We start from the raw sequence: 10,000 nt of genomic DNA on the forward strand, positions 1-10,000 counted from the left end.
AACACACACTCTAATCTGTTATTCATTGTAAATGTTATTGTTGGTGTTATTGCTGTGTTTTCGGTTTTCTTCTCTGATAGTATTTAGGAACTCACTCTCAGCTCAGCTTTGCAAACTAACCAACCTCCTGGTGATACAATTTAAGATTTAAAGATTCAATTTCAGATTTTTATCGCATTTCAGCATTTTGAAGTTATGTTTTATTTTGAAAAGATAAAGAGAAATGTTTTCTTTGAGAGATCTTTTTGTTCTGATTTATTTGTTTTTCAATTTAATTTAGACTTTAAAATAATTAAGTGCTGCAATTTTGCATTGTTTAAAGAAATATGTTTAGATCTGAGTGGGATTCAATTGTTATCCAAAAACATTTTTTAAACCGTTTAAATATCACCACTTTGCATCTATGAAGTGTGTTAGGCCGAGAGCTGGCTCAATTGTTAGCACGCCGGTGAGATGTTTATTAGGATAACGTCCGACTTCACGATCTGATTTCAATTTCCTCCCGCATCGACATGTGTATGTGTACGAAGGATGAAATGGCAAACCATGACTCAAAGTCGTGTTTGTCACTGCAGACCCTGCCGAGACGGAGGGATTATGAGTGTGGGTTGAGTGGTATGAAAGGAAGTTAAGGTATTTGTGTGAATCAGTGTGTTTGTAGTGGAAGGAGGTAGTGAGAGTGGAGTTATGTATGTTGAGCGAAATGTCGAGAAAGGCGACGGAAATACAGGGAAACAGTACAGGAGAATTCGAGGGCAGGATGGAAGGATTGGACAAAAGAGCGGAAGGAGTCAAGTTGTTTGCGGGAGGGTGGGGTCGCATCAATACAGTCATCAGTATAACGACCATATAGTTCGGGATTGCGACCAGTGAATTGTGAGGATATTTAGGCCTCAACGTAACCAACGAACAGTTTCGCATAGTTGAGGGACTATTCTCGTTCTTATGGCCCCTCCATGGACTTGGTAAAATTCACCCGCGAACGAGAAGCTGTTGAGGGAGAGAACAAGTTCAACCAGAGGAAGAAATGTGGAGGTGTCAGGTTGGGTGTTGGGTGGAAGGTCTAAGAAGTGTGTGAATGCCAGAACCCATACATTGTGTGAGATCGTCGTATATAGACTCTTGATATAGAGAGTAAGAGAAGTTTAGAAGGGCCAGGAGCGGAGGAGAAAGAGTTGAAGACACGGGGAGCATGGTTAGTGTCGTGGATGTGGGAGGGGAGGGAAGCAACTAGGGACAAGGACATGGTCGAGATTACAGGCAGAGACGTTGGGGCGGCCCGGGATGTGAGCTTGTGCATTTAGTGAAGTAAGTAAATGATGGGAGGGGGGTTGAGTGCAGACAGTTAGGTTGGAGGCGGTGGGAGGGAGACGGGAGAAGGAGATGAGGTGATGGATAGTGGAGGACACAGGCAGTTATGTGTGGGGCTGCAGGGCAGAGGTCCACAGTTATGCAAACAGACAGAGGCAGGTATGTGTCTGTGTGTTGTGTGTATATGTGTTTATGTGTGATTGTGCGTGTGTATATGGATGCGTATTTATGCATAAGTGTGCATGTATGTAATAGGGAAATCGTTTAAGTATATTCGTGTACATTGTCGCCACGCCATATTGGCATTGATATCTATGTATGATCTATCAAACACATCTTTTTCTTCCATATGTTGCACCCCTCCATCTTTCCATCTCTTTCTCTCTCTTTCCCCCTTGATATATATATATATATATATATATATATAGCCTGTCGTATATATGTATATATATGTATGTGTGTGTGTGTGTGTGTTTGTGTTTGTCCCCCTAGCATTGCTTGACAACCGATGCTGGTGTGCTTATGTCCCCGTTACTTAGCGGTTCGGCAAAAGCGACCGATAGAATAAGTACTAAATGCGGTGCTCCAGCATGGCCGCAGTCAAAATGACTGAAACAAGTAAAAGAGTAAAAGAGTATATATATATATATATATATATATATATGTGTGTGTGTGTGTATGTGTGTGAGCGTCAGTGTGTGTGTTTTCCGACCTCAGCGTGTATAGATATATATCTGTATACGGATTATTATGCGCATGTCTATACGTCTATGTATAATGATGCATATGTTGGTGTATCTTAGTTTGTCTTCTTTCTTCCTTTTCACGTAATGCTCATATATCTATTCATACAGGCACTCAACTCCCTCTCCGGCTGTGTCTGTCTGCCCCTCTCAGTATATTGTATACATAATGCACCTCTATCTAATTTTATCTATCTATCTATCCGTCTATCTATACATCTATGTATCTATCTATCTATCTATCTATCTATCTATCTATCTATCTATCTATCTATCTATCTATCTATCTATCTATCTTATCTATCTATCTATCTATCTATATATATATATATATATATATATATTTATCTCTCCATCTATCAATCAATCAATCATTCAATCTATCTATCTATCTATCTATCTATCTATCTATCTATCTATCTATCTATCTATCTATCTATCTATCTATCTATCTGTCTATCTATTTATCTATCTATCTATCTATCTATCTATCTATCTATCTATAATATCTATCTGTCTATCTATCTATTTATCTCTCTCTCGCTCTATCTCTCTCTCTCTCTCTATATATATATATATATTTATCTCTCCATCTATCAATCAATCAATCTATCTATCTATGTATCTATGTTTCTATCTATTTATCTATCTATATATATGCATATATACGTTATAAATATACGCATGCATTCATATGCATGCATATATACTTACTCTCCGACAGAACAATCTGCACTTTGATGCGTACATACATTTTCACATATACCTACACACACCATACGCATACACATAAGCGCAAACATTCAGTACACAACAACGTATATATAAGTATGCACACACACACACACACACACACGTATGTATGCATGCGTAATATGTTCTACATAGACACATTCAAACTGATATATGGCTCGGACTTTATATTTGTATTCTATTGTTACGTTGCCAAATCTCTGTTCTTGACATTTTAGATTCAACTTTCTGTTGATGCGGCATAATGCAAGACTGTTCTTTCGAATTCATAGAAAATGTTTATTTATTTATTCATTTATTTATTTATTCATGAAAAACACTTCTTTAGACGTTTCCTGTTATTGTAAAAAGAAGAAAAATTACAGTATATTTCATCTAATTCTTGCTATCGATATATTTTTGCTGTCATCATTGGCTTATTATATGTTTTGGGCGTCAGACATTGAATTTCCCCGTCGCTGGTTGACTTCTAAGAAATATCGGCGATACCATTCCTCTTTAAGACAGAACAATTCATCTTCAAAACATGAAAACATGTTTGGTATATTCTGTATAATAGACGAATTGTAAAACCTGGGTCATCGTTGACGGATGTAGGACTGGTGCAGAAAATATGGATGACTAAAAATGAGAATGAATAATATGACGAAGTGAAAGAGAAGAATATCATGGCCGCCCAGCACCACCGACAACAGGAGCGAAACGATGAGTCAGTTATTCGTATCGGATGCCTCTATCAATCAGGTCTGACCTCGTCACTGCGCCTGTCTGTTCAGCTCTATGAAGTGAAGTGGTTTTTGTGTGGAAGATTAACAGGAGCGGCTGTGTGGTAAATAGCTTGCTTTCCAACTACGGGGTTCCGGGTTCAGTCCCACTGCGTGGCACCTTAGGCAAGTGTCTTCTAATATAGCCTCGGGCCGACCAAATCCTTGTGAGTGGATTTGGTAGACAGAAACTGAAAGAAGCCCATCGTACATATATATATATATATCTGTATATATGTATATGTTTGTGCGTCTGTGTTGGTCCCCTCAACATCGCTTGACAACCGATGCTGGTGTGTTTACGTCCCCGAAACTTAGGGGTTCGGCAAGAGAAACCGATAGAATAAGTACGAGGCTTAAAAAGAATAAGTCCAGAGGTCGAATTGCTCGACTAAAGGCGGTGTTCCAATATGGCCACAGTCAAATGACCGAAACATTTAAAATGAAATAAAAAAGAAGAAAATGTTTGCATCTATGCAAATATTTCCCTGCTCCCTATTACCGATCTTATCCAAGGGAAAGTTCTTCGCTTTTAGACGATTCAAGATTTTCGCTGTGTCCATTTAGTCGTCGTTGTCGGAATGCAACGGGTCGCAAGATCTAGCGGAAAAAATTGCTACCAATATCCTTATAGTCATACCAATATATCGCCATTGACTACTACAATTCTATCGACCCCGATACGATACAAATGATATGAGCTAGGTTTGAACCCTGAGCTCAGTAACTGTGATATGACTTTCTATCCAACTCCTCAACAACTGAACTACTTCGCATTCTTCAGATAATCATAAACAACATACTTCCCTCATTTGTTCGAAACTGATGTTTATATAAAATAATGAACATTTTGTCCTCGGTTACGTTCTTGGGGTTTCCTCCCTGCCAAAAGAGACTCCTGTGTTTCTGACACTCTGGCAACATTCGTTAATATGTTAAATTACTGTGAGAAACTATTTATGATTTGCATCCCCAAATGTTTTGTTCTTTCTGCAAGTCCGTTGCATCGGTTGCTTAAGCTGTGTTGAACTGATGAGATGCGTCCTCCATTGCAAAGAGATGTGGGTTGCTCATTCTGGTGCTATCGTTTTTGGTGTATTCTCGCATTCTGTGGTAACATGTTGAACTGTGGCATTTAAATCTGGAATCGGAAAAGTTTGCAATGCGAAAGGAAGTATCTTGTAGAAATATAACAAAGGTATTTCGTTCGAATCTCTCACAATACAACCAATCAGCAACGATGTTCTGGAACTCGCTTCCAGACTGCTTTTCTTTGTTGGGAAAAATGAGTGAATTTTGCGATTGTACTATTTTAGTGTTACTGTTGCAATAATGCTGCTCGTGAAGTGACACTGGGTTCCAGGCATTATCCTTGATGTCGATCACCTTGCTTCATCTTCCCAGCTAATGTGTGTTTTGTGGAGACGGTTGTTGTTTTGATGTTGTTGTTCTTGTGATGGTAAGCTTTTAGTGAATGGCAGGTGTTAGTATTCGATTTCGTTTGTTCTTCAGTACCGTATTGGCATAGAAATACACATCTCAATCTGCTAGAAATAAGTAATAGAATTGGTGCTTCTCGTTGCTAACACTGCTTTGATGTTATTGTTAGACATGTTAGATATGGAGTTCGTATTGCTGTAAAAGCAATATTACTGTGGTAACTCTTCTGGTTTGACGTTAGTACTTACCGCCTAGATCTCGTCGTTGCAAAGCAAAAAAAAAAATACTATTTTTCTGGTAATGCATTATCTGACGTAACAGTTGTCATTGGCTCTACCGTGATGTTGGTGTGAAATTACTGTACATTATACATTAGAGTTATTCTGATAGTATTGATATTCTTGCTGTTGTTATAGCATAAAAGCTGCAATGATTATGGCGTAGAAATGGTGTTGTTATCGGAGTCGTTATGAATAATTTCGTTGTTTTCGCTATAGTGCTGGTGTGAAATTACTGCTAGTGATAGCATTGGTGCAGTTGTTGTTGTGACTGTGATAATGTCTAGAGACTTCAGGATTGGTGTTGGAGTGGTTAATGGTTTGCTTGTTACGCCGAACATTGATACTAATGGAATGTTCCATTACAATCCCATGCGTTAGAAATGGTGTGATGATAAAGTTAGTTGTAATTTTTGCTTGTTTGTTTTGCCATATTTTTGGTTGTGATGTGTTAGTGGCGAGAGGGTGGTGGTGATTGTTATCAGGAAAGAGTTTTTGTTTCAGAGGTTTTTTTTATGGTGTGGCGGGAACGATACCGTTATTAGTGAGGAAGAAAGAGGTACGGTGTTGGAACGAAGATGGCATTAATTGCAGCGATGTTATGGAATTTTCAAATATATTTCTGAGGTGAATATTATTGATATTAGGGATATTATTATGAAGGTAATTTAGTTATCATATTGTGCTGGCGCTGGGAGGGATTGTTATGGATATGGGAATTGAGCTAATGGTAGTCGTGTCGAGCTGATGTTCTGATGTTGATGGTTTGGGGTTTGGCATTGATCGTCATAATGCTCGTTCGGGTCTGTAGCGGTATTTATTGTAACGATGGCGCGGATGGTAGCCACCTTTTGAGCTGGCGTCGTTGGCGTCTTAAACGTTGTCCTTCAAATAATGTCCAGCTTACTAGCAATCGTGGGTAGGTAGTGATGAATGTACTCTTAGTAGATGTGGTACTCCTGGCGCTCGTAGTTGCAGTTCTAATCGTCGTAGTAATGGCGTGTTGCAGGTAATGTTTACAATGGTGATGATGGTAGGATGATAGCTATTGTTGTGTTGTTGGTATTAGTAGAATTTGTTTTCAGCCATTTTCTATATTTTTTCTTTCCCTGCCATCTTCCATACCCCACTGCCACCCTGTGAAAAAAAATGAAATGTTCCATTGACAAATATTTAATTAACAACCACATGCTATAATGAATTTTAATGCATGACAGATACAATTACGTGAAATGGTAAAATCAACAACAACAACAAACAATGAATCAGTGAAACAAGACGAATCATAGAATTAAAATAACAATAAAATCAACAAAAAATTTAATAAAAGAAAGGTGTTCAACATCAACATAATCATTGGTATTCTTCTTCTTCTTTTTCTTCTTCCTCTTCTTCTTCTTCTTCTTCTTCTTCTTCTTCTTCTTCTTCTTCTTCTTCTTCTCCTTCTTCTCCTTCTGTTTCTTCTTCTTCTTATCATCATCATCATCATTATAACAATAATAATAATAATAATAATAATAATAATTATTATTATTATTATTATTATTATTATTATTATTATTATTATTATTATTATTATTTTTATTATTATGATTATTATTATTATTATTATTATTATTATTATTATTTTTATTATTATGATTATTATTATATTATTATTATTATTATTATTATTATTATTATTATTATTATTATTATTGCCATCATCACCACTACAGACATAGACGAAGACGGCACAGTCAAGTCAATACAAACTGCAAACCCCCACGACGGCGTCGCATACATAAATACCAGAACAAGCTACAGCATGACCACCAACATATTCAACATCATCATCATTGCCAACATGGATATCGCCGCCATCTTTTTACTATTCGAAGTCGCCATCATTAATACCAGAACTATCATCACCAACACCAATACCACTACTATCACCATCATCATCATCATCATCATCATCATCATCATCATCATCATCATCGACATTATTAACACCATCATCATCATCATCGTTATTACCACTACGAACAAAACCGCTATCATGATCATCATTATCACCATTTTCACCAATATCATCATTATAATCGACACCTTCCTCTTCATCATCATCATCATCATCATCATCATCATCATCATCATCATCATCATCATTGCTATCATCACAGACGAAACAGCCAATGCAAATTACATCGTAGACAACAACGCCAACATCAACATCATCTCAGGCAACACGAATATAATTATCACCGTCAACGTTACTGTCATCACTTCCCCTATCACCATTTGCAAGATCATCACCATTGACATCATCATCATCATCATCATCATCACCATCACCATCATCATCATCATCATCATCTTCATCATCATCGTCTTCAGCGTCATCAACATCATCATCGTTTTCGTCATGATCATCATCATCATCATCATTATCGTCATCATCGACATCATCATCAACATCATTATGATAACAATTCCAAACACAAGTAAGAGCGGGTATCAATAAAGGAAGATGGAGTAAAATGAAAACAAAAGGAAACAAAAGGAAAAACACAAGAATAGACAAACATAATAGAAATATAAAAACAAAAAAATAAACACCAACATCATCAGTTGAACAACTGCAGAAAAATCACAACAAAACAACAACAATTGATAAAACACCCAACAACAACAACAATACCACTATGCATAACTCGGAATATAATTTCGATATTATTCTAAAATAACTTTGATGCAAAATATAAAAAAAATCATGTATATATAAAGAAATAAAGGAGAAACAAACAAACGAAAAAATATATGCAGGAAATACAAAAGAATAATGGAAAATTACTAAATAGTTTTTTTTTACATATTTTTTTATTATAAATTCTAAAAAAAAAATTATAATTTATTCTTTATTTTGTTTAGGAATTTTCTGACAAATATTACATTTTTTTTTTATTCTAGAACATTTTATTCATGACTATAAAATAACTTTCGAACTATAATTGTAATGATGATGATGATGATGATGATGATGAAGATGATAACATTAATAATAATGATGACAATAATAATAATAATAATAATAATATAATAATAATAATAATAATAATAATAATAATAAAAAAAAAATGAAAGCACGCTATAAAAATAAAACTGCTGAATAATAATAATAATGATAATAATAATAATATTAATAATAATATTAACAATAAAATTAAATATAAAAATCACGGAAATGAATAATGATAACAAGAGGGAAAATCATAACAAGGACAATAATGAGAGGTTTTTCTTAAGTAATCATCAGAGTAAAAGGTTTATTAACATTAATATTAATAATAATAATAATAATAATAATAATAATAATAATATAGCAAAACCTAATGATAATCTAAACAATATCGATGACGAGGTTTATTGTTGTTGTTCTTTTCTTTTTACTACTATTACTACGACTGCTACTACTACTACTACTGCTGCTGCTGCTGCTGCTGCTGCTACCACTACTACTACTACTACTACTACTACTACTACTACTTTTACTACCAATACTACTACTACTGCTACTACTACTGAAACTACTATTGAAACTACTACTGAAACTACTACAACTACTACTACTGCTGCTGCTGCTACCACTACTACTATTACTACTACTACTGGTACTACAGCTGCTACTACTACTACCACTATTGCTGCTGCTGCTGCTACTACTGCTACTACTACTGCTGCTGCTGCTACTACTACTACTACTATTACTACTACTAATACTACTACTACTCTCATTATTAGCAGTAGTTGTGGTAGTATTATTGGTATTAGTAGTAGTAGGAATGGCAGTATTAGTTGAAATAGTAGCGTAGCAGTTGTAATAGCAACAGCAGCAGTAGCGTTAACAGCAGCAGCAGACGCAACAACATTAGTGGTAGTTGTAGTAGTGATGATGGTAATGGTGATAATATCAACGATGGTAAAATATTAAAAAAAAATAATAATTATATAAATCGTACTCAAAATAATGATAATAACGATTCGACGATGCTGATTATACTGATGACGCTGACGGGCGACGATGGCGCCTACGACGACGACGATGATATTTTTATTATTATTATTATTATTATTATTATTATTATTATTATTATTATTATTATTATTATTATTATTATTTTTATTATTATTATTATTATTATTATTTTTATTATTATTATTATAAGTGCTAGTAACCAAATTAATCATAATTCCTGCTAGTAATATCAATATCATCAACGGTAATAAAGATAGGAATGGTGATTGTTAAACCAGGACAAAAATTAATACTAATAATAAGGCAAAAAGGAAAAATGGTTATTTAATTCCGTTCAGTTATTGTTTGATCGATTTCGAAACATTTCTTTTTTCTTTGTTTCAATTCTTGTTTTTTTCTGTGATTGTTTATATTTTCTTTTCAGACAGTGATATATGAATTTTTAATTATGTAGGAAGTTTCTATTTAATACAGAATAATTCTGACTAGAAAAAAGAAAAGCAAAAAACAAACACAGAAAATCTGTTTTTTAAATATATGAACCATACCACTTCCTTCTCAGTTTGGCTCTTTCCTCGTTATATTCTTGAGAATTTGCAGACGAATTAGATTTTCTATTTTATCTGTTCTTTGGAGGTTGCGGTTGGAAGATAGCGACTGATTGAGTGTTTCATTGTAAATGTCTTTATTCTT

Source organism: Octopus sinensis, linkage group LG23 (genome assembly GCF_006345805.1).
Source record: "Octopus sinensis linkage group LG23, ASM634580v1, whole genome shotgun sequence".
Taxonomy (NCBI): Eukaryota; Metazoa; Mollusca; class Cephalopoda; order Octopoda; family Octopodidae; genus Octopus; species Octopus sinensis.